The 25,639-nt window shown below is 44.3% G+C and overlaps 1 pseudogene; it reads right to left on the bottom strand.

Annotated features, from left to right (window-relative positions):
• LOC134369050 (histone-lysine N-methyltransferase PRDM9-like) lies at positions 1–24,954 on the bottom strand (annotated as a pseudogene).
• Positions 24,955–25,639: the final 685 nt, after the last annotated feature.

The following is a 25,639-nucleotide window of genomic DNA, read 5'->3' as shown; positions in this document are numbered from 1 at the left end:
TTAAGCCATGCAGCTTGCGTGGCGCCGTGGCTGGGCGCTCGCAGGCGTCAGTGGCATGGCCAGGGAGGTCAGTCCCCAGCCCAGGATGGCGCAGGCAGCAGAAAGGCGTCCTGGCGAGGGATCATCCCGGGGCTGTCCAGGGCCAGGGGACCCTCGGGCTGCAGCAGCGAGTAGGACTAATGGTCCCAGAAGGAGCGCGGCTGTGAGGGCGTCGTGTCCATCCATACTCGGGTGGCCAAACGGCAGAGAGCAGGTGTCCACGAGAGCCCTCTTGACCCGCGGGCGGAGCGGCGGACCCCGGGTCGCGGTTCGTGCGGCCCGTCTCTGGACCCTGCGGGCCGGGTCCACACAGCTGTGGGGTGGCGAAGCCTGGAGCCCGGGAGCCCGGGACCCCGGGCCGCAGCCGCACCGCATAGTGAGCCCCGGGGACGTGTGCCAGGCGCGGTCGGGGGCGGGAGTCAGGACGGGGAGGGAGCCAAGGAGCGACAGGGGCAACCGGGGCGCCGCCCAGGGCCATGCTCTGCCAGAGACTGCGCGACGGCCGCCGTGAGCCTCCCAGCGCCCGGGCACCGCCGCGCGCCCCGGGCCACCTGCTCCCCGGGGCCCAGCAGCCGCGCGGCTACCCCAGTCCAACGCCCCGCTCTCTGCCGGCGCCACCCCGCCTACCCGCCACACCCGTCACCGCTCGGCTCCACTCGGTCCCATCCGCCACCGCTTGGCTCCACCCGCCACCGCTCGACTTCACTCGCCACCGTCCGGCTCCGCTTGGTCCCATCCGCCAGCATTCGCTCAGATGGCAGCCTGAGGGTGGGGTGCAGGTGTAGGTCCTGCAGAGCGACAGCTGAGGGGCAGGTGTTGGTGCAGCAGAGTGACAGCTGGGGTGCAGGTGTAGGAAGTGGGCAGCTGGCAGACGGGAGGTTTGCCCCTACTTTAGGTGGTTCCCGAGTGTCCACCTTCTGACTGCATCCTTCACCCTCTCCGCGAGCCAGACGGAGCCTGTCAGCAGGTGGGAAGCCGAGCGTGCAGGGCGTCAGCAGTCCAGGGGATCTGCCATCACCGGACAGGGGCTACCTCAGCAGAGCTTGAGCCACGACGCCAGGTGTAGTGGATCGAATCATGCCCCCCGCCAACTCATTGCAGCTTGAATTGTGTCCCCCAAGTTTTATGAATTAGAAACTTAGGGAGGTCAAGATGGCGGAAGAGGAGAGGTGCCTGCCGCTTTTCCGCCACCAGTAGAAGCAGCCTGAGGCCCGCGCCGGATGCAGCTGTAGCAGAGTCAGCGCAAAGGAACGGCTTCGAAAGGGTGTCTTTACCCTGCCGAGAACCGGGAATCTTCCCCCAACGCAAGCAAGGGACCCCCCGGTTCGCCGCAGCCCGCGTCTCAGCCGCAGCCGCAGAAGTGGAAACATGGAGGCCTGAACAGCGTGTGTCACCCCAGGCTGCAGAGGTGACCACAGCTTCTGACCCCCACCCCCCGCCTCCACCTGCCCGTCCCTGGAGCTGGAAGCAATTCAACTGGCGGCCGAGAAAGGGAGACGTCCAGTGGGAGAGGCAGAATTTCCATGGAGACCACATGCCCTGCAGGGCCGCCACTGCGTGATCCAACTGGTAGGCTTCACAGCTGCCACCCAGCTTCATTCCCAGCTCAGCCCAGTGCATACAAGGCGGGGAGACATCTGGCAGGGGAGGCGGGAACTCCACAGGGTCCACGCTGCTGCTGCACAATCCAGCAGCAGGTAGGCTTCACCACCGCCACCCGGCTCCATCCCAAGCCCCGCCTAGCGCACACAGGGCAGGGAGACATCCTGCAGGGGAAGGGGAAGATCTGCAGAGACCACACGCTCTGCGGTGCCTCGGTGCATCCCAGCAGCCCGGAACAGAGCACACAGGAACAGGGAGTCACTGAGGTAGCGATACCAAATTGGCAACCACAGCAACATCTTAGTCAGTCAATAGTGCCAAACCTGTGGACTGTGAAACCCCCTGCCACAATGAATAAACAACAAAGAAAAGATAGAAATACAAAAAATCAAGAAAGTACACCACCAAAAGATAATAAATCTCAAGCTCTAGATCCTATAGAACAAGAAGCCCTTGAAGTGACTGACAAGGAATTTCAAGTGATAATTCTGAGGAAACTGAATGAGATACAAGAAAACTCAGCTAGACATCATGATGAAATGAGGAAAAGTATACAGGACCTGAAAGAGGAAATGTACAAGGAAATCAATGCCCTGAAAAAAAATGTAGCAGAACTTGCCGAACTGAAGAAGTTATTCAGGGAAATAAAAAACACAACGGAGAGCTTAACCAACAGGCTTGTGGAACTTGAAGAGAGAACCTCTGAACTTGAAGATGGGCTGTTTGAAATAACACAAGCAGTCAAAAAAAAAAAAGAAAGAAAAAGAAAAGAAAAAGAAAGAAAGAAAGAAAAAAGAATCAAAGGCATTGAAGAAAATCTGAGAGAGATATCAGATAACCTTAAGCGCTCAAATATCCGACTCATGGGTATTCCAGAAGGGGAGGAAAAAGGAAATTGCATTGAAAACATATTCAACAAAATAGTGGCAGAAAACTTCCCAGGTATAGGAAAAATCACAGATCTTCAGATCTAGGAAGCTCAACGATCTCCAAATGTATTCAACTCAAAAAGGCCTTCTCCAAGACACGTTATAGTCAAATTGGCAAAACTCAAAGACATAGAGAGAATCTTAAAAGCTGCAAGAGAGAAGCATCAAATCATCTATAAGGGAGCCCCAATCAGACTAACATCAGACTTTTCATCACAAACCCTAAAAGCCAGAAAGGAAAGGGATGATATATTCAAAACACTAAAAGAGAGATTGCCAGCCAAGAATACTCTTCCCTGCAAGGCTATCCTTCCGAAACAAAGGGCAAATAATATATTTCTCAGATAAACATAAACTGCGGGAGTTCACCACCACACGACCACCCTTACAAGAAATCCTCAAGGGAGTACTGGGTTTGGTTCCTGAAAAATAACTACCACTGCCATAAAAACCCAAGAAAAATCTAAAGCCACTAGTATAATACAAATGGCATTCATGAAGAGAAAACAAACAAACAAAAAGGCTATCTACAACCTAAGGAACCAACAAACACAGAAAACAAACAGTAAATCAGAAAGCAAGGAACAAAAGACACTGAAGCCAACCAAACAACAATCAACAAAATGCTAGGAATAAACCAACACTATTCAATAACAACTCATAATGTAAAAGGCTTAAATTCCCCAATCAAAAGACACAGACTTGCTGACTGGATTAAAAAGGAGGACCCAACTATACGCTGCCTTCAAGACACCCACCTCACCTATAAAGACTCACATAGACTAAGAGTGAAAGGATGGGAAAAGATTTACCATGCAAACAGAAAAGAAAAAACGAGCTGGAGTAGCTATTCTTATATCTGACAAAGTAGACTTTAAACTAAAAACCATAAAAAGAGACGACGAGGGAACTATATAATGATAAAAGGACTGATCCATCAAGAAGACATAACAATCATAAATATGTATGGACCCAATGTTGGAGCAGCCAGATTTATAAAACAAACTCTATTAGACCTAAAGAAGGAAATAGACACTACTACCATAATAGCAGGGGACCTTAACACCCCACTGTCAATATAGGACAGATCATCTAGGCAAAGAATCAGCAGAGAAGCACAAGATCTAAAAAATACTCTAGACCAGTTGGACTTGGCAGATATCTACAGAACATTCCACCCAACAACCTCAGAAAATTCATTCTTCTCATCAGCACATGGATCATTCTCCAGGATAGATCACATATTGGGTCATAAATCAAGTCTCAACAAATTCAAAAAAATTGGAATTATCCCATGTATTTTCTCAGACCATAATGGATTAAAACTAGAAATCAATAACAAACGAAATTCTCGAAACTACACAAACACATGGAAATTAAACCGTATTCTACTTAATGACATATGGGTCCAAGAATAAATCAAGCAGGAAATCAAAACATTTATTGAAACTAATGAAAATAATGATACATCATTATTATTATCCCAAAACCTGTGGGATACGTCAAAAGCGGTATTAAGGGGGAAATTTATTGCATTAAATGCTCACCTCAGAAGAATGGAAAGATGGCAAGTGAACAACCTAACACTTCACCTTAAAGATCTAGAAAAACAAGAACAATCCAAACCTAAAGTTCGCAGACGGAAAGAAATCATTAAGATTAGAGCAGAACTTAATGAAATTGAAACCCAAAAAACAATACAACAGATCAATGAATCAAAAAGTTGGTTTTTTGAAAAGATAAATAAAATTGACAAACCATTAGCATGGCTAAAAAAAAAAAAAAAAAGGAAGAGAGAAGATTCAGATAACAAAAATTAGAAATGAAAAAGGTGATATTACAACTGATTCATCTGAAATACAAGGAATCATTCAAGACTACTATAAACAACTATCCACCAACAAGTTTGAAAATCTGGAGGAAATGGATAAATTTCTGAACACACACCAGCTCCCAAAACTGAGCCATGAAGATACAGAAAATCTGAACAGACCAATAACAATAAAGGAGATTGAAGCTGTTAGCAGAAAGCTCCCAACAAAGAAAAGCCCAGGACCAGATGGATTCACAGCAGAATTTTACCAAACATTCAAAGAGGAATTGACACCAATTCTTTACAGACTATTCCAAAAGATTGAAACAGACGCAAGTCTCCCTAACTCTTTCTATGAAGCAAACATCATCCTGATACCAAAACCAGGTAAAGACATAAACAGAAAAGAAAACAACAGGCCGATATCCTTGATGAATATAGATGCAAAAATCCTCACTAAAATACTAGCAAAGAGAATACAGCAACACATATGTAAAATTATTAACTACAATCAAGTGGGATTCATCCAGGGATGTAAGGTTTGTTCAACTTATGCAAATCAATAAATGTGATTCACCATATTAATAAAATCAAACACAAGGACCATTTGATCATCTCTGTAGATGCTGAAAAAACATTTGATAAAATTCAACACTCATTCATGACAAAGACCCTCTATAAGTTAGGTATAGAGGGAAAGCATCTCAAAATAATTAAAGCCATATATAATAAACCCACTGCCAATATCATCCTGAATAGGGAAAAGCTGAAAGCTGTTCCTTTAAGAACAGGAACTAGACAAGGATGCCCACTCTCACCACTCCTATTCAACATAGTGTTGGAAGTACTAGCCAGAGCAATCAGAGAAGAGAAGGAAATAAAGGGCATCCAGATTGGAAAAGGTGAAGTCAAACTGTCCCTGTTTGCAGATGACATGACCCTATATATCGAACAGCCTAAAGCCTCTACAATAAAAAAAAAAAAAAAAAAAAAAAAAAAAAAAAAAAAAAAAAAAAACTCTTGAAGGTGATAAATGACTTCAGCACAGTAGCAGGATACAAAATCAACACACAAAAATTAGGAGCATTTCTATTCTCCAATAGTGAACATGCAGAAAGAGAAATCAAGAAAGCCTGCCCATTTACAACAGCCACCAAAAAAAATAAAATACTTAGGAATTGAGTTAACCAAGGATGTGAAAAATCTCTATAATGAGAACTACAAACCACTGCTGAGAGAAATTAGAGAGGATACAAGAAGATGGAAAGATATCCCATGCTCTTGGATTGGAAGAATCAACATAGTGAAAATGTCCATACTACCCAAAATGATATACAAATTTAATGCAGTCCCCATCAAAAGTCCAATGACATTTTTCTCAGAAATGGAAAGAACTATCCAGAAATTTACGTGGAATAACAAAAGACCACGCATAGCCAAAGCAACGCTGAGCAAAAAAAATAAAGCTGGAGGCATAACACCACCTGACTTTAAACTATACTACAAAGCTATAATAACCAAAACAGTATGGCACTGGCATAAAAACAGACACACTGATCAATGGATTAGAATAGAGAATCCAGAAATCAACCCACACACCTACAGCTATCTGATCTTTGACACAGGCACCGAGCCTATACTCTGGGGAAGAGACTGCCTCTTTAGCAAATGGTGCTGGGAGAACTCGATATCAATATGCAGGAGAATGAAACTAGACCCACAGCTTTCACCATACACTAAAGTCAACTCAAAATTCATTAAAGAATTAAATACACACCCTGAAACAATAAAACTTCTTAAAGAAAACATAGGAGAGACACTTCAGGAAATAGGACTGGACACAGACTTCATGAATACAACCCCAAAGCACGGGCAACCAAAGGAAAAATAAACAAATGGGATTATATCAAACTAAAGAGCTTCTGCACAGCAAAAGAAACAATTAACAGAGTTAAAAGACAACCAACAGAGTGGGAGAAAATATTTGCAAAATATACATCTGACAAAGGATTAATATCCAGAATATACAAGGAACTCAAACAACTTTACAAGAAAAAAACAAGCAACCCAATTAAAAAATGGGCAAAAGAGCTAAGTAGGCATTTCTCTAAGGAAGATATACAAATGGCCAACAGACATATAAAAAAATGCTCAACATCACTCAGCATCCGGGAAATGCAAATCAAAACTACACTGAGATACCATCTCACCCCAGTTAGGATGGCTAAAATCCAAAAGACTCTGAACAATAAATGCTGGCAAGGTTGCAGAGAAAAAGGAACTCTCATACATTTTTGGTGGGACTGCAAAATGGTGCAGCCTCTATGGAAAATGGTATGGAGGTTCCTCAAACAATTCCAGATAGATCTTCCATATGACCCAGCTATCCCACTGCTGGGAATATACCCAGAGGGATGGAAATCATCAAGTCGAAGGTATACCTGTTCCCCAATGTTTATCGCAGCACTCTTTACAATAGCCAAGAGTTGGAACCAGCCCAAATGTCCATCATCGGATGAGTGGATACGGAAAATGCAGTATATCTACACAATGGAATACTACTCTGCTATAAAAAGGAATGAAATAGTGCCATTTGCAACAACATGGATGGACCTTGAGAGAATTATATTAAGTGAAACAAGTCAGGCACAGAAAGAGAAATACCACATGTTCTCACTTATTGATGGGAGCTAAAAATAGATAAATAAATTCACACACACACACACACACACACACACACACACACACACACACAAAAAAAAAAAAAACGGCGTGTGGGGGGGAGATATAATAGCTATAATTCCTTGAAGTTGATACGATGAGCAAACAGAAAGGACATTGTTGGGAGGGAGAGGGGAGAGAGAGGAGGGAGGGAGTTTTCAGTAATGGGCCACAATAATCAACAACATTGTATATTGACAAAATAAAATTAACAAAATAAATAAATAAATAAATAAACTTAGCCCCCACTGTGACTGTTAAGAGGGTGGGAAATCCTATTATGGTAATTGAAAGGTGGAGCCTTAAAGAGGTGACTGGATTGTAGGACCATGCAGTAGTGAATGGATTAAAAATGGTGCTCAGGGGCGTGTTTCTGAGGGCTTTAAAAGAAGAGGAGAGCCTGACTCTCTCTCTCTCTCTCTGTCTTGCTTCCTCCCACCATGTGATCTGCTGGTACCCGCCAGCTGCTGCTGCTTTTCCTCCATGAGTAGAAGCAGCCGGAGGCCTGCGCCAGATGCAGCTGTCCCAGAATCCTAAGCCAAATAAACCTCTTTCCATTTTAAATTACCCAGTCTCAGGTATTCTGTTACAGCAACACAAAAATGGGCTAATACAGCAGGGTCTGTGACTAAATTTTGCCACAGACTGGCTGAGTTCTTGGATAATTTGCCAAGAAATGGAGACTTTTATGTAAGTGTGCTTCTGGACAAATACATATACACCTCTATATATCTCTCTCACCGTATAAATATCTCACTATATATCTCTCACTGTGTATCTCTCATTATATAAAAACCTTACTATTTATTTATTTCATTATGTATCTCTCACTGTATAATCCTCTCATTATACGCATATCTCACTATATAAACATCTCACTATAAAAATATCTCACTATATATCTCACTATATAAATATCTCAGCATGTCTCACTTTACATCTCTCACTGTATATCTCTCATTATACACACAATCGAACTCTCTTCTCTCATGTTCTTTTCCATCTATCACAATATTATCGATGTCACTGGCTACAAGAAGCAGCAGTCACTGGCTGCTTCTGACCTTAATTGGGTAGACACACATGGTGTTTAGGACAATGTCAGGCCGATGTCCTCAGTGTCAGCTCTCTGCAGGTCATCAGCTGGGGGACACTTGGGTGACTTCTGAGATGTGCTGACCATTCCTGCCCATCTCCAGGCACCACGGGTACATTGCTGAGGGTCAGACTGGACAATGGGTAGATTGTGGTGACAAGACCCACCCAGGGCAATCTGGGTGCCCAGACACCTCAATCCCAACACCTGGCATGGTCCAGTGACTGCCATCCCTGGCTGCACTGCAGACACTCTCGGGATGCTTCTTTTTCATTCTGGCTAGTTGATTTGAAATTCTTATGTGGTCGTCATAGGGTTCAGGGCTACCTGTGATCCAGGTGGAGGCCCCTTCTCAGTCTGGCTTCCACTCTCATCTACTGAAAGGAAACAAGCAATGTAGACAGGGTTTAATTCCCTGTTGGAAAGCAAGATGCAGACAGAAGTTTTGAGAAATGGTTCCAGGTCCAGAGCTGTGTGGCCCCCCATCCCCACCCCAACACCCCAGGGCTCTGTGAACCCATGGGGGTGGGTTCGTTCTGTTGATAGGAACTGTAGGGACAGAGACGCCAGTATTACACGGGTTAATGTTAGGATTATGCCTCGAGGTTTAGGGCTGGATATCATGGTTGTGGTCAGGGTTGGTTCTCAGGTAACCTCAAACCCTTCCTTAACTTGAAAGGGCTGAGGCCAGTGTTTCCTGTACTCAGTTGCATTTTTCTAGGATCCCAATTTGCTCCAGCACTTGTTTAAAATTCCCCATATTACCTTGTAATATATCCAGTGCAGTCAGTCTCCAGCACGTTGTTTCAATCCTGTAACCCTCAACAGGCAGGTGGATGTTTCGTCAACCTTTGATTTCCTTCCTCAGCATTCTGCGCACATCAGGACAGCCATGACACATCTGCAGGGATTACTTTTAGCACTTTTCTTAGAGGAATTAAATGCTGTTTTCGAGACTCTGGGTTTCATCACAACTTCATTGCTTGTGATGCACTTGCCAACTCCAGGTCAGCCTGTTGTTTTTCTGTGAACTCACCACCTCTCTCTCTCTCAACAGCAGAATCTGATCAGAAATTGGCTCCCACGTCGAATGCTGTATGCCAGTCACAGCCCTGAGGGAAAGAGGTCTTCAAGTCTGAACCTGTGGGCTGTCCACCTAGCTCCCTGGAGCTGTGCCTGGACAGGGCCTTGAGACCTATGGGGCCTCCATGTTGGGCAGTGCCCCCAATGCTCAGAGCCCACCCGGCACAGGATCAGTAGCTTTCTCCCCAGTGCCCACCGGCCTCTCACTGAAGACACACTCAGTCTGTGCAGAGACATGGTTTTCTTCTCTGTGTGAGGATTCACTCCCAGAAGGGACCAGGAGCAGAAGGAGGAGCAGAGGAGGGGGCACCATCCCCATCTCCCCCCTGCTCCTCTGTGGAACCCTGGCCCTGGACACCAGCCTTTTATACCCCATCCCAAGCTCCCCAGCTTCAGACAGGTCACAGTGGAGTCCCCAAAATGTAACTCCCATGACTCCATCCATCTACCACCTCCTAGAGCATTCTCCTCCTGGGTACCTGCCCAGGCAGATTTGTCCCATGACTCCTTCCCTTCTCCAGGCCCCACCTCCCTCTCCCCAATTCCAGAGACTTCATTTTACAGGTGGAACGTTTGGGTCTGGGGGAGATGACCTACCTTGGAGCATATGCAAATTATATGTCGGGCAGCCTCAGACCAAGACCGCAGTGGTCTCCTCCCTCCCCCCTCACGCTGTTTCCAGGAGCTGGAGGATCAGGGACCAAGAGTCCACAGCTGGGGAGGGCTCTGTGATTACAGGGTTTGGGCCCACCCCACCACCGAAGCCCTGCTCTGTAAACATGCCCCAGATCCTGGGGCTGCAATTGCCCCCTCCGCTATGATGCCTGATACCCAGCCTAAGACTGGACCCATAGAGAAGGGGTTGGGGGCTCGGGGAACTGGTTTCCTGACTCCTTTTCCTTGTCTCTTGAGTTCCCACTCACGTCCCTGCCTGGCTTCTGCCTCTAAGGCTACAGAGATCAGAGGAAACAGGAAAGGCCAAGGGGGTGCTGGTGGAGGCGGGCCCCTCCTGGCCCATCTCAGTCTCCATGTCCTCCCCTGGTTCTCTCCCTGGGCCCAGGAGGTGATTTAAGCAGGGCTTGGTTCCCATGAGACTAAGCTGAGAGTCCAAGTTCTCCGTGGCCTCCTGGACTCTCCCACCTTTGGGACTGAGAACAAGGTACACAGCCTGCACTGTAGCTTTGTCTGGGGATGATGTTTATTGGAACAGGAGGCCAGAAGGACATGGAGGGGAGCCAAGTGGGACATGGAGGGGATCCGCACCCGTCCACAGACCATGAACCCTTAAGGAACCCCTGCCTCCCACATTTTCTGCCTCATCTCTGGTCATGAAAATGGAGGGTGTGTTTGATCGGTCACATCTGTCTCTACACTCCTGGGGAATATGAGAGGTCAAGAGAAGTTCTCTGAAGTTCCCTCAGTGCTGGGTTGTGGAGGTGTGTGGTGGCCACACACTCTCTGTTGAGATGTGGTTTTACTGCTGACTCACTTGCCCTTCCTGCAAACATAGGGCTTCTCCCCTGTGTGCGTCCTCTGGTGTCGCATGAGGTGTGACTTACAGCCAAAGCCTCTCCCACACTCCCTGCAAACATAGGGCTTCTCCCCTGTGTGTGTCCTCTGGTGTCAGATGAGGCCTGACTTGTTACTGAAGCCTCTCCCACACTCTCCACACTTGACTTTTGCAATTCTTGAGATTCTTACCCCCACAGATAACTTGCCTGTGTTCTCTGGATTCACCTTCTGGCCTGTTCTGGACTCTTCTTCCATCTCACTCTCCCTAGAACTCCCCATTTGGCCTTTGGGCGGGCTGGAAAATGTGCTTGAAATCCTCCTGTGCCTTGTCCTCTTATATAAGGGTTGGACCTTTCTTTGGCCTCTTGACCTTCGGCCTCATCATTCCAGCTGTGTGGATCAGGATGTTGCTGCTCCTGATTCTGACCCACTGCACAGAGATCTCCTGGCTGGAGATGTTCTCTTGCAGATGTCTCTGGGAAGGTTGGAGAGGAGTGATTTTGTTCCACATGTTGCCTGAGGAATTTCTGACTGGAGAAGGCCAGAGGACATGAAGAACAAGGGTGGATCTCTGGCTTTGGTTCCGCTGAAAGCAGAAGGTTTTGGTCAGGGGAGGTGTAGACAACTGGGCCATCTGCTTTGTTGTATGGTAAGGCCTGCTCCACTAATCATTCCTCATGTGTTAATACAAGCTGTCTCCCACCGAGCATTCCTTTACAGTCTATTTTTCATTCTGTTTTTGTTTACTACATCTTCCTCAGAAATCTAGAAAGCCCACATCAAGGGCCTTGTCTATGGATCAGCCAAACCAGGGACCTTCAATAGCATCAGAGGCAGCTTCAGTCTTTATACAGAAGGAACTGCAGTGACTTCCCCCCCACACACACTACAATTATCTTCTAGGTCATATCATATCCTCTTCTCTCCCTAATCTCTGGGTACTTTTCCTGATAGAGCATCTGCAGCTATTTTATTCTACTGAGAAATAATAACTCTGGATTACATAGATGGTGATAGAGTTTGGATGTGTTGTCCCCCCAAAACTCATGTGAAAATCTGATCCCCAATATGGCAGTGTTGGGAGCTGTTTGAATCATGGGGGCAGATCCCTCATGAATGAATTACTGTTCTCCCCGGAAGGTTGCAGTAGTGAGTGAGTTCTCACTCTATTAGTTCCCATGAGGGCTGGTTGTTTAAAAGACCCTAGCACCTCCCCCATCTCTTTCTCTTGCTTCCTCTTGCTGCTTGTACCCGCCAGCTGCCTACCACTTTCCACCATGAGTAGAAGCAGCCTGAGGCTCATGCCAGGTGCAGCTGTCCCAGAATCATAAGCTAAATAAACCTCTGTTCTTTATAAATTATCCAGTCTCAGGTATTGTGTTATAGCAACACGAAAAGGGGCTATTATGGATGGACTCATCCTTAGTGACTTTTGTTATGAGGGGAAAAGGATCTAGGAAGTCAGGAACCACTTCGTTTGGAGATGCACAAATGTAGAAGGCAGTGTAGAGTTAAAGAGCATGTGTAAGTACACCTGAGTTTGAGTCTCCCCAGTCAAAGACATTTAATTGTGGACTCTTGTGTACCTGGTTCTCCATCAGGAAGTGGGATTCAGAGTGGTCCAGGCCCCCTTGAGTAAAGGACTCTGGTTCCTGCTGCCTAAACTAGATTATGGATTGCTTCCATCTCAGTGTCCACAAATCATAAAATAAAAATATGTTCTTCCTTGGGTGACACATCAAGTATTCCTACTTGAGGTATTTCATTCAGTCTTAACACATTTCAAATTTAATAGGAAGTTCTGTTTTAATTGTATCCCTAATCAGACTTCTTTCCTCCTGACTCCCATCTTTATCCAACCCACCATCCTCTCTTACCTGGAGACTGATGTGGCGTCTGAGGGGATTACACACTGCAGATTATTTTCTGAAAATTAACTCAAATTCCACAATTGTTTCCATCTCAGGAAAATCCCCAGTGTCTTGGCAGGAATCATGGGCACTACATGTCCAGGCTTCTGTGTATCTCTCTGACCTCTGCTCTCTTCTCTGCTTCCTTCACCTGGGTGGTCTCAGCCATTCCTCAAACACCCTCACTCTCTCCTGCCTCAGAGCTGTTGCACGAGCTGCTCCTTCTGCCTGGAGACATTTGAGCACAACTCTGCACCTCTCAAATGTTATGTCCTGAGAGGAACCTTCCCTCATGTTCCCTGCCATACCCTCGCTCCCCTCATGATGATCTCTAGGCACTTTTCTGGCTTAGTTTTCTTGAAAGCATGAATGACTATCTCATTTTATGCACATGCCTGTGTGTGTCTGCGTGTTTCCCTAACTCACATGTTAGCTGCTCAATAGCACTTATTCTGATCATCTGGTTCTATCCATATTTCCTATTCCTCGAACATTGTCTGGCACAGAGTAAGAATTCACATGACAACTAATTGAAATAATGAATGAATGAAAAACAACATATGTATGTTATTTAGAAATACGGAAGAAATTAAGAAATAATTAAAAGAGCCAGAAGAAACTGCCTTGTTGAAACAGCCGGTAGGTGCTTGAGAACTTGTTCTTTGTCTCTAAGCCTGTCAGGACTATATGTTGTTATATATTTTGCATATAAAGTAGTTAAAAAAATAAAATGAGAACAAAAGTTTTAAAATATAAATTGTCCCTAAAAGTCAAATGCATATGAAACAAAGCCTTAATTTCAGAAACACCTGATTTGAAATTTTTCTGACTTCAGACTGCATTTTACTCTACTTAACAGTTGTACCATGAAAATTCCCAAGGAGAATTCTTTCTTTTCTGTCCTTTTTAAAGAATAATGTGGTGCCTACCTCTCCCTGCCGTGAGCTCTTTCTTCCACTTGCTGTCCCACTTGATACGCAGCTCCTGGCCATATTCATCCCCGTACCAGACCAGCAGTTCACAGCCCGGCCTGATGACCTGGCAAGTTCGATAGAAGATCTGCCCGTGGTATTGAAAGGCCACCAGGTTCTGCTCTTCATCATCCCGGGCACAGTTCACATACCTGGGGTTGAGGCAGACAAAGGGACAGAAAATAACAGGCAGTGAGTCTCCACTACCTGCCAGGGCCGTGTTGGGCTTGTCACCAGATGGTCAAGGCCCCCATGCTGTGACTGGCCATGCCGTTACCCTCCTCCAGGAACCTGCTGTTCATACCTAAGCCTCTTTCTCCAAGTCCTGCTTATGGTGCTCATGCTGCCTGGAATGCTTTCCCCCCCTTGCCTACTTAACCATTCTTCAAAGCCCAATTACAGACTTACCTCCACCATGATTGGCCATAAAACACTGAATTCTCACTTCTCTAAACTCTCAATCGATTTCTACTTATACCACAGAATTTGGTGTTTAATCAATCATGTACTCTGCTTCTAGATTAGCTCACATCATTCCATAATCACCCCAAGTCTATCTTCTTTTGAAAGACCTTTTTCTAATCTCCCATAGTTTACCCAGGTGCCATTCACCTGCCTCCCTGGGTTCCCATAGAAACTTAGATGTTCCTTTGGCCTAGCATGATAATACACAATAATAACAGCATATCCCTATTCTTATCCTCTAATAAAACAAGAACCTTCATGGAAAGGGGCTGGTCCATGCAGCACAGAGGTCCATGACCACCCTGCAGCTCACTTCTCAGGCTTCAGGTTTTAATTTCACTGAAGCTGGGAAGAATTCCTGTCCTCACAGATTAAAGGTCCCTTGTTTTACATTGTCTTGGCCTTGTGTACTTCTCCTATAATAGAATGTTTCATTTATGCTTGCAATAGTCCTTCACAAGGGCATGGGTTGTGTGATCTATTCATGAGATGTACTCCATTTTCTAAACTAGAGTACAGTAAATGCTTAATAAATGCTGATTAGATAAATTAAAGTGTGAATCCAGCATCCCCAATGAATCTAGGCTCCTCAGGGTTTATCCTGGTGCCCCAATTTTGTCTATCATAGAGATTTAGTTTTTAGATTAAAAAATGGTAGTGTTTTTATTTTACCTCTTTTTTCCTGGATGTTCATAATAAGAAAGAACATTGTAAGGGGAGCAGAGAGTGTAAAAACCATCGAGGGAGGCATGCTGAGGAGGAAAGAAGCCGAGCTTGAGAGAGATGAGTGTCCCTGCTGGAACCCGAAACCTATTGGCCTTACCTCATCCAGTTGGCCCGAGATTTGTCCTTTCCATCCACATACTCATAGCAGTTTCTCCCCTTGGTGATCTGAGTTTCAGAAAAATAAGTTAGTCATTTTTGGGTTTGATGGGCAGGTAATAATCAGAATTATTTTATTCTACCGTCATCCATGCATTTGAGCCTGCATGGATTCAGCCGCCAATGGTGACACATGCTGTGTACTCCTCAGCATCATCTACACATCTGAGTTGATTTGTCCCGTCAGAGCTGAGGCACCATAGGGAGAATGCACTTTTTCTGTCTCTGTGCCACTTTTCTCCCACTCACCCACTGACCTTTAAATAGGAGTTCCAGGTTCATGCAAAGACCACTAAGTACACAGATCTAACCATGTTGTCACTATCCATGTTCTAGCATGTAGAAAGTGATGTCCCACCAAAGGCACAGAAGGGATATAGGAAGCCAGAAGACGGGGTTAAGGTAGGCCCTTCTCACCATCCAGGAGTAGCCACTGTTGGCTGCCTCTTCATCTTCTGTGATCTGGCCCTCATAGGGGCCAAAGTGCTGACCCAACAGCAGATCGGATGCCTCATTCCATACTCCAAGCCCGGCCTCGGGGATGCCCGACGGCCCAATTCTCAGCCCAGGGGGCAAAGTGAGGGCTGAGTGGTTGGGATGCCCCTTGTCCACTGCACTGTCCTTTACAAATGTAGGGGGTCTATAAGCCAGTCAGCTGTCGATGAAGTAGTCCTGGCATTGCTCACAATCTGAAGGCAAGAGCAGCAGGGATTAGGAAAAGTATAGTGCGTGTTCCTGGATATAAAGAGCTTCAGAAAGAGCCCAGCATTTACATAATTCAGCCTCAATCCTGTACTCCAAGCCACCAGAGTAAAGGAATGATTTGGGTTCAAACAACAAGATAAAATTATTGTACCGGGACATAGCCTTCTCCATGAGTGGGCCAAAAGGGTCACTTACACAGGTAGTCATCATCCTGAGGTTCACAGGCCTCTTTGTATGCATGACCCTTTCTCGCAGGCTACACATCTTCATTTCAATCTCCTTTCTCTTGAGTTCTACATTGGAGAAGAGTAAGTGAGTGAAGTTAGGAGTCTGGAGTGTTTGTCCCTGTATCGTCAGAAAATGTGAAATCTCCTACCATCAAATTATTGTCTATCCTTCTACATACTCTGGCTCGCCACCCCTTCACTACCTCTTAACTATTATTTCAGAGAGACTAAGACTCTACACCCACACTGACTACAGATGCATAATTCAATTTTAGTTTCTGGATTCCCAGGATCAGGATTAACTTCTGAAACTTTCTAGTAACAAACCGTTAATTCATGCATTTATTTATCCATAAAATATTTGTTGAAGGTGCATTACATATTAGGCATTGAACAAGGGCAGGGATATACAATAAGAAAATGTGGTCTCTATTATCACAGATGGATTTATTGGACACCTTGAATGTATATTTATTTTAGTGCTTTCAAACAATATATGAGCCATTGGTCTTTATCTTCATTTTACAGATTAGCATTAATGAGCTCAGAGAATTTATAATGTCTTCCCAAGGTCCAAATGATTCTACGTGGATTATAACAAGTGTGTGACTTCAGAGTTAGTGTTTGTTCTTACATGTTATTCAATACAGCATCTAACTTCTGGTCTCAGCTTAGTCCAGCTTAAGCACAGGTCTATCGAAAGTCTACGCCACATATCTAGACCATACTCATCAACCTTTCTAAAGGACCTAGAGGGACTAAAGTCCCCAAATTATTTTCTCTTACCCAATTTTTCTCTAGAATGCTGTCCGGAGGTACTTGCTTCTGCAGGAGGGGACACTCGTTTCCGGGCCTTCTCTGAGTCCCTTGTGTTCAGTAAATCTGTTGTTCCTGACAATTTCTTCAAAATAGATTCATTATTTAACAGTGATCTGGATATTCCCTTTAATGTGAGAATCACATATTAAAAGACAACATACATTTCTTTCGTTCCTTAGGGCTTGCAACCTCTTTTCACATGCATGACTTTAGTTAATGGTTCAACAATCCCTGGAAAAACTTGGAGTGACTGAATACCAGAGAGAAAGGGAAAGGCCTGTGTGGGCAGGACAGTCTTAAGGCTCTTTTGCTTCAACTTTCTATATATACATGAGAGCGAGGGAGGGAGAATAATCTGGAAGACTACCTGGAGACTCAACAAGGTCTGTGAAAGAAGGAGGTAGGGGCTTATAGGGAAAAAGAGGGGATCTTCTATGAACTAGGAGACATTTGACAGAAGGAGAAAGGTAGGAAAGCACAGAGGGTAGAAAACACATCTGGAGAATGAACAGTGAGGTTGGGAAGAGAAGAAACAGTTGGCATAAAGGTTATCTAGACAACTAAGAGAGTGATGCTAAGAGCTGCAAACTGCCATATCCTGGAAGGGATATTTAACTTTGAAATTGAATTAACTAGTTCCTGTACCAATTCTGCCTAAGTAAGGGTGTACTACCAGCTAATTCTATTCAGTTTCCCGATCCGTAAATTGGCATACATGCTAATTCTTAATGGTACAGTGAACATGAAATGTAATAACGCTCACCAAAGTGTTTTGAGATTAATAATTTCTCTTATAGTCTTGACATCAATTTTCCTCCTCAACCATCTCTACAGTCAAAATCTAATTCAAAGATATTATCTTCAGCACTCTCTGACCCTGTTACCTCTATTTTAATTTGAAAAATTTGGAATTATTCAGAAAACACTGAGGGGGTCATCAAGGGCTCTGAGTTGGGCCTGGGACTCCTGAGAATAATCAGGTATGGACCAGGCTCTCAAAGAGCTCGTAATACAGAGGTGGCAGGCTATACAAATGATTACAAACAGCATGAGATTTGCCTAGTTCGGGCCCAGAGGAAATAGCAGTTAACTTCTTCCTACAGGGATGAGCATTTAAAATCAGTACCAGGATACATTTCTACTGAATAGTGTAATATACATGAAGTGCTAAGTCATTCTCCTATCTGTTGTTTCTCAATCAAACTTCAAACTTCTCAGGGCTAGGAGCAGTCTTCTCACATCCGAATGGGTCCCTTATGAGAGAGTAGGAACTATCTCCGTCTTCATCTGGGACCAGGCACAATGTAAATTGACTGTATATTGCCAAGCTCCCCTCAGACTGTCTTAGCGTATCTCTCACTTAGCACATCAGAGAAGAATCAGGTTGAAATAATCAGTCAGATGAATAATGTAAAGGTGTATGAGTAAGGCAGCATGAACTTTACAAAAGAAGAAAGATTTAATCAGCTCTTAAGTACTTTAGGGAAAGAAGGAGTATTGAATTAGACTGAACCACTACTGACTGTAATGTCAGGCATAATCTAACATTTCTGTACTTCAGTTTTCTCATCCACAAAATGGTTATGCTTATAGTACCAACTTCATAGGGTTGTTGTAAGGTTTGAGTGAGTTTATTCACGTACAATGCTTAAAATAAAGTCTGAAATATTGCAAAAATAAAACAAGCAGTAGTGATTATCATTGCTCTTCTTATTAACTCTTAAAAGGATGATGTCCGACATTGTGCTAAAGAGATCAGAAAAGGGAGGCAGCAGTCCTACGATACTGTGCACATTCTCCTTCTCTTACCTGTGTTTGGATCTTACATGAGGAAGATTGTTGTGTCAATAGGATTTTTCAGGTATTCACCTTCTGGTGTTTACTCTGTTCCACTCTGAAGACCACCCAAGGAGGATGGACCAAAAGGTGATGAGAAATCAGTGTTTTGATTGGTAAATATTTCCAAGCTCAGAAGATTCTCATTAGGGACAGAGAATTCTGAACTAGAGAGTGACAATTCCAAGTATTATCCAAGGGTGATTTGAAAATGGTTTCTGAAGTACCATGAAGACCTTTGCTTCTATTGGAGGCACTGCTAATTTTCTTAAAATGTTTTTTAAAAATAGAGCTCTGGATCTTGGTGTTAACACCACACTCTAACCAACTGAAGTAACTGGTCACCCACCAAAAAACAAACAAAACAAAACCTCATCTGTGCTTCATCTTGTGTTGACAAGGTTTCTATTACATTTATTTAAAAAAAAATATATATATATTGACTTGACTTTCATGAAAAAACGCTGAACAAAACCACACAATGGAGGAAAGGACAGTCTCTTCAAGAGATGGTATTGGGAAAACTCGATCACCATATGCAAAAGAATGAAGATTGACCCTATGTTACACTACATACAAAAATTACATCAAAATAGATTAAAGGCCTTCATGTGACACCCAAAAGTATAAAACTTCAAGAAGGAGACATGGGGGAAAGCTTCAAGAAATTGAGTTTGGCCACGATTTCTTGGAAATGACACCAAAGCATAAGTGACAAAAGCAAAAATAGACAAAGAGAAGTATGTAAAACTTAAAATCTTCTGAGCACCAAAGGAAACAATCAAGGAGTGAAAAGGCAACCTACAGACTGGAAGAAAATATTTACAAACCATATATCTGATGAGGGGTTAATATCTAGAATATATAAAGAATTCCTACAACTCAGCAAGAAAAAAACTCAGTTAAAAGAGTGGGTGCTATGACTGGGTTTTTTTCCTCCAAAATTCATATTTTGAAACCCTACTTCCTGGTGTGATAATATTTGGAGATGGAGCTTTCGGGAAGTAACTAGGGCTAGATGAGTTCATGAGGGTGGGGTCCTCATGATGGGATTAGTGCTTTTTATAAGAAGAGGAAGAGAGAGATTCCCCCCAAGAGGTGGAAGTAACCTAAATATCCATTAAAAAATGAATGGATAAGGAAAATGTGGTATAGAAATACAATGGAATATTATTTAGCCTTAAAAAATAAAGAAACCCTGCCATATGCTGCCACATGGATAAATCCTGAAGACATTTTACTAAGTTAAATAAGCCAGTCACAATAAGCCAAATATGGCATGGTTCATTATTTGAGGTATCTAAAGTAATCAAATTCATAGAAACAAAGTAGAATTGTTGCCAAGAGCTGGGGCAGGAGGAAATGTGGTGTTGTTGTTCAATGGGTATAGTTTTATAGTCATGCAAGATGAAAAAGTTCTAGCAGTTTCTTGCACATCAGTGTGTATATAGCTGATAATATGAAACACTCAAAAACTGTTAGGAGGGTGAGTTTATGTTATGTGATTTCTTACCACAATAAGAAACAATAAATTGACTAAGATGGGGATTTAACTGAATCCAGATAATGATGTGTGACAAACCGTGGGGTTAGTCATTTCTTCTTCTAAGACACTTGATCCAATGACTGCACTATTATGAGATTAGGGTTAGAAAGCTCTTTGGTGGATTTACAGTTCAATTAAGGTTTAGTTAAATTGCCCACTAATTAATTAACAATGTTTAGCAAAACCAGTCTTTCTTTATGACTTTAAAGAATGGTAAACTTTAAACGTATAGAAAAGTACAGAGAATAATGCTGGAAAACATAAATCCACCACCATGCAGTCCCATTTCAACATTCTGCCACAGCTGCTTGAGATGTTTTTATTTCTACTTTTTATTTCAAAATTCAAAAGTAAAAATAAAACAAACAAAAAAGGTAACTATGACATAGTGAAGCCACCTGCCAGCCCTTCCTCCTTCTCTTGTGATGATAACGTCTGAGTTTGGTATTTCTTACTCACATTCAGGTTTTTATACTTTTAGCACTTATTACTGTATCTGTAAATAAAATATGTAATCATTTTACACGTTTAAAACCTTTATATGAACAGCCTCTTACTGTATATACTCTTTCGCATCTTGCTTGTTTGTTGAACATTTGTTTTTGAGAGAACATGTTCTCCTTTGTTAACTCCTAAGATAAAGCCGAGACATCAACCCAGGCTGGTTTCAGGAGGTCACTTCTAATTCCTCCTGGCCCCGCACCTTTCTGACTAGGTATCCATTCTTCATCGGAATCCTCAGTGTCATCCACATGGAGTTTGGCCTGCCTCCAGTGACACATGAAAGCTGTTCGAGGGGCTCTAGAAAGAAGCCAAATCTTTGTCCTAAAAGGGAAGAGGTGGGAGGAGGAACAAAGGGTGGTGGCAATGGAAAGCACCACAAAGCCAGTGTGGCTCAGCATGGGCTGGGAGAGTCTTGAACAAGGTCAAGATGTGAGCTCTGCATGACTAGTGCCGACACTCAGCCATACCCTGACAAATAAAAAGAACAAAATTTCCCCTCCAGATTTGTCTCCATACAGAAGGGAACTGTGGGCAGATGCAGCCACCTAAGAGAGAGCCATAATAATACAGGGACAGAAGACCTGTTTTCTATTTCCCAGGCTGGTCTGCAGCCAGCACTTGGAGTAACCTATGTTAATCAGTTCATTATAGTTCCTTTTCACATTCCTATAGCAAATTTTCTTCGATTCTCCCATCTCTGCCCCTTCTTCCTTGGAGAAGTATATCGAAATGCCTTTGAACGCATCTTTAGCCTAGAGAAAATAACATAGTTCATCAGTGATTTACTGTATACATCACAACACCGAGTGGGGCCTTTTCTTCTACCTTGTAATCATAACAAGCAGAACACAGCCTGGGGCCTTGGGGTGGTCTCTGTGAAACAAGGATAAAGATATTTGTTCCCGCCCTCCCCAGATTGTGTCCTGTTTGAGAGGACACAGCATTTTTCTAGCTCTCCCCAACACAGAGAGTTTGATTCCAGTGTCCTCTTCTCTCCCATGTCCCAGACGGGACAAATTGTCCCCACTCCACGCACATTCACAGCCAGGGTCACACAGAGTTGCAGGCCATGGGTCTGTGGCCCCCCAGACACCAGCTCCTGTCACTCGGTTCCCCTCTCCATCCTTCTTACAGATCCTGCTTGGAGCCCAGCTTGACTTCCCCCACCTCTCACCTTGGGCTTCTGCCCTGTACTCCCTGCATCTCCCTCAGGGGTCTCCTCCCGGGACCTGTTGGGGCTCTCGGTGCTGGGACAGGCTGGCAACTACCTGCTCCAACTCCAAGGTTGGGAAGAACCCTTGAGTCTCCCAGCTACAAGGCCAACGTTCCTGTGGAAAGAGATGGTGCTGAGAGGAGGCCACAGCCCAGACCATTATGCACAGCCAGGCTCTGTCTTCTCCACTTGGCCATGTTGTCCAGACCAGGAAGATGTGGAGACCTTGCAAGAACTGGAGGATGTTGGGGAGGTCTGAGGGCTATCGATGGGATAGGGGGAGGGTCTCTGCTGGCCATGACAGACCACCTAACATAAGCTGTACTGTTTCAGTTCCCCTGCATCTTGACGCGTCTGAGGAAGGGTGGCAAAGGTGCCTGAGGGTCAAGGCTCAGGTATCTTCGAGGGGAGTCCTGAGATGTGAGGGCTGGGGGAGGCCCATGTAGACTTTGAGGCCCCCTGACTGATGGGACTCGGGTCAGACTCACCAGCTCCACTGAGAGGAAATGAACATTTCTCATAGGAAGCTTCTGGGATCTTCAACTGGAGATTCTGGAAAACTGTGGGAGTAAAGCAGTCTGGATCTCTAAGGAGCAGCAATCCCACAGGCTGAGGAGATTGCGGGTCTCCAAGGCCAATGAGATTTGGGGTCTCTCAGGCTGAGGTTCTGGGGGTTTTGGGGTTGAGGGGATTTGGGGTATCTCAGGCTGATAGTATTTGGGGTTTTTCAGGACAAGATTTTGGGTCTTTCGTGCTGAAGAGATTTGGGATACTCAGGTCGAGAGGCTTTGGGATTCATCAGGTAAATGGAGTTTGGGGTCGCTGAGGATGAGAGGATTTTGCATTTTTGAGGCTGAGGAAACTCGGGGTCTCTCAGGCTAAGGAGATTTGGGGTCTCTCATTAGGGGGCATTAGGCTCTCTGACACTGACGTTATTTGGGGGTCTTTGAAGCAGAAGGACGTTTCCAGGCTGAGTAGGATCTCTGAGCTTGGGGAAATTCAGTCTCTCTGTGGCTGCGGTATTTAGCGTTTCCCAGGCTGAGGGGAATTGTGATTCCTCAGGCTTAGGGTGTTTGGGCTCTAAGCATTAGAGGATTTGGCGTTCCTGTGGGTGAACGGTAGATTTGAGGTGGCTGAAGCTGAGGTGCGTAGGTGTCTCAGGCCGAGGGGGTTTGAGGTCGGTCCAGGTTAGCGGATTCGAGGTCTCTTGGGGATCAGGGGATCTGGGGTTTCCCAGGCTGAAATTTGAAGGTCTCGGGCTAAAGGTTTACAAGGGTTTCTTACTGCACGGCAAAGACTTCCCGAGTTCCTGTCAGTCTCCCTGGCTTTCTCCTGCCCCGCTGCCCACCCTGACTGGCGCCCGCTGGGATCCTCTCTGGTTGAAACGGCCACGCAGCCACCGGTACCACCAAACCACCTATCAGAGTTGTGACCCAAACGCTCCCGCCAATGAGCGATCAGAAGGACATAAAGGGGCGGAGAGTAGGGAGGAGCCAAGCCTGTCAGTCACAGGCTCCCCTCAGTCCTAGGCTCGGGTGGTAAGGCGGGACCTGGTCTTTCCCGCCTTGGGGACAATCCACCCCAAACCTCAGGGACTGGCCGCTCTGGGTGGATCCCTGAAGGGGTGATTGGATTATAGCACCATGCAGTAGTGAATGGTTTAAAAATGGTGGTGAGTGACGTGGTTCTGAGGACTTTAAAAGAAGAGGAGAGTCTGTCTCTCTGCTCTCTCTCTCTCTCAGCTTCCACCATCTTGCAGCGTGAGACCCCTGGGTCACTGTTGCCACCACAAGATGGACTTTGGACTTCCCAGCCTCAGAAACTTTCGCAATAAATTTCATTTTCTTTATAAATCACCCAGTTCAGGTATTTTTTTATAAGCAACAAAAACAGACTAATACAGCAAGCTTTTCTCTCAGGCTCATCTTTAGGCTTCAGGTAATCCACAAGAGAAGACTTGAGCAGATGTAAACTGCTCGTATAGTTTTGACGGTGTACCAAAATTCTGAGCCAATCTGAAAAGAACAAGACAGCATTTTTTTTATTTGTCCTGTCTTACATTTTGTTCTGGGCACATAAAGAAATGTCTCCCAAATTACTGCTTAATGGAACAGAGACATCAGTGATTGCACACGACAAGTATGGTCTACTCAAAACAGTTTTGAAAAGTAAGTTTAAAAAATCGACTATAATGATCAGAAATAAACCATGGTGAGGGAGAATAACGTGTTCTCCAAAATTACTACATTGCAATAATCATAAATTCCAGGTTTCAAAAACAAAACAAAACAAAAACCTAACAAACGGGAAAACTTTTCAAAGCATGCAAAGAAACATGAAAGCACTTCCCATTCACGGGAAAATAGTAATGATGATGATGATGATGATGATGATGATGATGATGATGATGATGATGATGATGATGATGATTTAAAAAATGGTGGGTGGGGACTCCCAGTCAATGAACTTATTAGACAGTCTTTAAATCACCCAAATCAACTGTCATACATATGTCCAAGAGGTAAAGGGAATGATGCACAAAGAAATAAAAGAAACCAAGGGAACAATGTCTAACCAAATAGAGATTCTCAATAAGGAGATAGAAATCAACAGCTCGAAAACCATAACATGTGAATTGACACCTTCACTAGAGGTTTCAAATGAAGGTTTGAGCATGCAGAAGAAAAAATCAGAAAACTTAGTTAGTTCACTTGAAATGATCCTGTATGACGAGCAGAAAGAGAAAAGAAAGAAAAAATTAAACACAGCCTAGGAGACTGTGTGATCCCCATAAAGCAAGCCAATTGTATTAATCCACTTCTGTTGCCGATAACAGAAAACCTGAAACTGAGTGATTTATAAAGAAACAAAACATGTTTCTTACAGTTTTGGAGGCTGGGAAGTCCAAGGTCCAGGAAAAATATCCGGTGAAGGCCTTCTTCTTGGTGGTGACTCCAGAGCAATGCAGGCTGTCACAGGGAGAGAATGGGTGAGCAAGAGAGCTAACCTGCTCACTTGCTTTCCTTCTAAAGTTGTCAGAACCACACCCATGATAACTCATTACTTCACGGACAAGGGCATAGTACTCACAATCCAATCCCTCCTCAAAGACCCTATCTTGCAAATATTATAATAGTACTTCCCACTCTCTTAACACTGTTACAATGGAGGTCAAGCCCCAGTGAGTTTTGAGGAACAGTCGAAGCCCAGAATGACAGTCCCAGAAGAGAGGCTAAAGAGAAAAGGGCAGGAAAACAAACAAACAAACAAACAAACAAACAAAAAAAAACACATTTCGAAGAATAATTGCTCGAACTCCCAAAATTCTTGAGAAGACATGAAAGTTCAGATAGAATGTTCTTTGGCTTAGAAGCCTTTAGACCAAATTATCTCTTCCTGAAGCCCTCACATTTCTTCAACACCCAGACCCTGTAGGCAGAATAGGCTCACACTGTTACCTGCCCTTTCTGAATGCCCTGTTTAGTTTATGTCCCCCTCTCACTTCTCTGCAGGAGGTCAACGAGAATAGAGATTTTTTGACAACTTCTCATGCAATGACAAACCCATACATAAATAGCTTAGAACAAACAAATCATAAAGAAATTGTGCATAGATTAAGGTTTTTAAAGGAATAATCCAGTTAAAAACTGGAGGGGCTGTGACCATCAACTCCATTCACCACTGCACTGTGTTTACAGAACACTTACAAGTAAACCTGACAAGTAAACCCAAGATTCCCCCCCGCCCTTGAAAACGACCTGACACA

The sequence above is a fragment of the Cynocephalus volans genome, unplaced genomic scaffold, assembly GCF_027409185.1.
Source record: "Cynocephalus volans isolate mCynVol1 unplaced genomic scaffold, mCynVol1.pri scaffold_35, whole genome shotgun sequence".
Taxonomy (NCBI): Eukaryota; Metazoa; Chordata; class Mammalia; order Dermoptera; family Cynocephalidae; genus Cynocephalus; species Cynocephalus volans.
The sequence above is the reverse complement of the archived record's forward strand: the minus strand, read 5'-3'. Positions and strand labels throughout refer to the sequence as shown.